The 4224-nt window shown below is 49.0% G+C and overlaps 2 pseudogenes; both read left to right on the top strand.

Moving 5' to 3' along the window:
• Nucleotides 1-569: 569 nt before the first annotated feature.
• LOC115551603 (uncharacterized) lies at nucleotides 570-688 on the top strand (annotated as a pseudogene).
• A 421-nt stretch (nucleotides 689-1109) lies between these two features.
• On the top strand, nucleotides 1110-1228 carry LOC115551605 (uncharacterized; annotated as a pseudogene).
• Nucleotides 1229-4224: the final 2996 nt, after the last annotated feature.

Here is a 4224-nt window from a genome sequence, read left to right on the forward strand (position 1 = left end):
AGTGATGAGAATTCATTGAGGAAAACGGCGGAGGGTTTTGGTGGTCTGTAAATGGTGACAATGATAGTGGGTTTGGGGCCTGAGAGTTTTACAGCTAGACATTCAAAGGAGGAATGAAGGGGGACTGTGACAGTGGTGACTTTGATGTTATCACGATGGAGGAGAGCAAGGCGACCCCCCCTCCCATCAACCCGAGGTTTACTAATAAACAAAAAACCTGGTGGGACAGCTTCATTTAGATGGGAGAAGTCATTTGGTTGTTGCCAGGTCTCAGTGAGGCAGAGAATATCTAGGCTCTGGTCAACAATAAAGTCATTTATCAAAAGGGCCTTATTACTGAGGGATCTGGTGTTCAGCAGACAGAGTTTCAAGATCACGCAAACGATGACGCCCAAGCAGTGTAATTTATTGCGATCAAATATGTAACCCTGAGTCTGGAATAACGTATTCATTCATTCATTATGGATCTAATCATTGTTTCTGTACAAGTCCCGTCTCTGGCCACGGCAGCGCTCTCACTCCTTACGTCCTCCTGCTGTATAAAAGCTAATATGGTCAAGTCTATTATTGCTTATGGCCATACCACCTTAGGCACGCCCGATCTCGTCTGATCTCGGAAGCTAAGCAGGGTCGGGCCTGGTTAGGGCTTGGATGGGTGACCGCCTGGGAATACCAGGTGCTGTAAGCAATATACTTTTTCAACTCGAGCTCATTGCATGCAATGGCCTACCGTGCGCTGATCTTTAGCGCCCACTGTTTTGGAGAATTTAAGCAACATACAGACTCTGACGACGTCTCCTCAGACTCTATTTGTGAAACATGTGGACAGTGTAGTGACGTAGCAGAGAGCTGCAATGACGGCGGTCCACCTTAGTCCATCCCAGGTTTTGCAACGCTACGTTTCTTCAAAAGATCACGCAAACGATGACGCCCAAGCAGTGTAATGCATTGCGATCAAATATGTAACTCAGAGTCTGGAATAACGTATTCATTCATTCATTATGGATCTAATCATTGTTTCTGTACAAGTCCCGTCTCTGGCCACGGCAGCGCTCTCACTCCTTACGTCCTCCCCCTGGATAAAAGCTAATATGGTCAAGTCTATAAATGCTTACGGCCATACCACCTTAGGCAAGCCCGATCTCGTCGTCACTCGGAAGCTAAGCAGGGTCGGGCCTGGTTAGTACTTGGATGGGTGACCGCCTGGGAATACCAGTTGCTGTAAGCATTATACTATTTCAACTCGAGCTCATTGGATGCAATGGCCTACCGTGCGCTGATCTTTAGCGCCCACTGTTTTGGAGAATTTAAGCAACATACAGACTCTGACGACGTCTCCTCAAACTGTTTGTGAAACATGTGGACAGTGTAGTGACGCTGCTAGCAGGGAGCAGCAGAGAGCTGCAATGACGGCGGTCCACCCTAGTCCATCCCAGGTTTTGCAACGCTACGTTTCTTCAAAAGATCACGCAAACGATGACGCCCAAGCAGTGTAATGCATTGCGTTCAAATATGTAACTCTGAGTCTGGAATAACGTATTCATTCATTCATTATGGATCTAATCATTGTTTCTGTACAAGTCCCGTCTCTGGCCACGGCAGCGCTCTTACTCCTTACGTCCTCCTCCTGTATAAAAGCTAATATGGTCAAGTCTATAAATGCTTACGGCCATACCACCTTAGGCAAGCCCGATCTCGTCTGATCTCGTTCAGGTGTGCATTCAGGAGTTGGTGCAGCAAAGACAGCAGGTAGAGAGAGCAAGCAGTGAGCAATTGTTTGCTTAGTGTTTCTTCTTGTGGTGTTATTGTTTGTTACCCCCAACAGCTTTTGCTGTTGGGGGGAGTTCTTTTTTCATTAGTTTCTTGTGTCTAAATTAAGGTGAATGTTGAGGACGGATATAATGCCGACAGAAATTGAGACGGAGATTACGACAATGATCATGGACAAAGGAATAGAGAGACCTATCGAGACGGACAGACAAACAGTGAATGAAAAAGGAACAAATAACGACGACGGCAAAGCACACACACGCGATGAGAGTAGAGGGAGCGGTGAGTCACGAGGTGTTGTGAGGGAAATGTATGGGGAGGAATTGACGGTGGATGTGGAGGTGGAGGGAAAGGAAGTCATATCAATGATGGATGTACTGAGGGAGGTGAAGAAAGTTTGTGGAGGAGTCATGGGATGCAGAGTGAAAGGGGACCGGAGGTTCGAAATCTCGATGAGAGATGAGATTGGGAGATCCAGATTAATGGACGGTATAAGAGTGAAAGGAGCAGTGGTGCACGCCAGGGACATCATGAATAATGAATTGGTTGTCTCCTTTATCAACCTGCCAGTGTATTTGAAGGACAGAATAATTGTGGAGAAGCTGGAGGAGTGGGGAGTGAAGCCGATGTCGGCAATAAAAAGGCGTATGTGGCCGGGAACGGACATTGCTGACGGCACAAGATACTTAAAAGTTAGGTTTAACGAGGAACTCCGGTCATTGCCGTACTCAGTGAGGTTTGAAACTTTGAGTGGGGCCGAATATTTTCGAGTCATCCACGACAGGCAAGTCAGAGTGTGCAGGCTGTGCATTAAGCCGGGGCATATTTTTAGAGAGTGCCCAGAATTCAAGTGCTTTAAATGTAATAAGACTGGGCACTACGCGCGTGAGTGTGGGGGGAGGAGAGAGGCGGAGCGGGAGGACGTGAGTGGGCGGAGAGAGACGGAGCCAGAGGATGTGGACGGGCGGAGAGAGACGGAGCCAGAGGATGTGGGCAGACGGGAGGAAGGCGAGGAGAGTGACGGCCAGCGGACGGAGAGGGGCGGCAGCGTGGTGGACAGGAGATCGGACGGAGAAGGAGACGGAGACAGGGAGAGCGTCCCAGGAGTGATTGCGGAGGAGATGGAACGGGTGGGAGGAGTCGAGGAGCGGAGGGAGATGGACGACGATTGTGGAGTGGAGAGGGAAGGAGTGAAAGAGACGGAGTTGGTGAAGGAGGCGCGGAGGTCGGCTGACAGCACGCGAGCGGGGAGTGGTGCGGATTGTGGAGCGAAGGAGCTGCGTCTACCGAGCAGAGAGGCGAGGAGGCAGGAGGAGAGTGAAGAGGACATGGACATATCGATTGTCAAGCGTTGGCAAAACAAACGAAAGGCTGCCAAGGAAAGAGTCCGTGCAGAGGGGATTAAAGGGCCGCGGTCTGGTATGTGATTTAATTTCTAAATGTTTGGTTCTATTTTCCTTTGGGTTGTTCTCATGACCACTGTAACTTCTGTAAACTATTTTTTGGATTGTGGGGAATTGGTTGATTTCTTTGTATTTCTAAAAGCACTGATTAGGGAAAGTTGGAGTGAGGAGTATGATTTGGAGGGCGAGTGGAGGATGTTGTTTTTGTTTGGTGTATGTGGGAAAGGGGTGCATTTTAATTTGTGCAATTTTGTTTTAAGTCATGCCAGACTCGCGGTCCTGTTGAGAAGGAACTATGCGCACTTTGAGGGACGGAAGGTGAATGTCATACAACTGTTTAAATCCATTATGAAGCGGGATGTGGATCTGATGTGCACGTATGGAGGGGAGGGTGTGAAAGAGTACTTTATCAGTGGGACCTCTTTTATTCATGAGAGGGAGGGGGGAGGGATTTTGTTTAATTGGTAAGGAATTGTTTTTCAATCTAAAGGAGTGAACTGGTGTGTTGTTGTGCTCTCTCTCCTGCAGTTGGGTCGGGTCCTGCTCCCCGGGCGGGGTGGATGGCCGCGGGGTCTTTCGGGTGCGGCAGTGGCGTGTATGCTCGGTCCGTGGGGGGTGCCCGCCCTCCGCGGGTCGGGTGCGCATATGTGCCCGCATGTTGCTGTCGCGCTTGGGGGGGCCTTTCGGTGGTTTGCTCCGGTTGGGGTGCGGGGACTGGCCTCCCTGTGGGGGTGGGGGGGGGGCGCAGCAGCACATAGAATTTTGAGTCCTGTTTTGTGTGATTGAGCTCTCCCTTGGGAGTGAGCTAGGTTCATTTGTATGTATTATTTGTATTGATGTCTTGCTTTTGAACTCTGGAGTAGGAGACGTTATCATCTGTAAATGTAGTATTTATGATTTCTGTAAAATTGTAAATTGAAAACATTAAAAAGATTAAAAAAAAGGCACTCCCGATCTCGTCTGATCTCGGAAGCTAAGCAGGGTCGGGCCTGGTTAGTACTTGGATGGTTGACCGCCTGGGAATACCAGGTGCTGTAAGCATTATACTTTT

This window comes from Gadus morhua, chromosome 9 (assembly GCF_902167405.1).
Source record: "Gadus morhua chromosome 9, gadMor3.0, whole genome shotgun sequence".
In the NCBI taxonomy this organism is placed as follows: Eukaryota; Metazoa; Chordata; class Actinopteri; order Gadiformes; family Gadidae; genus Gadus; species Gadus morhua.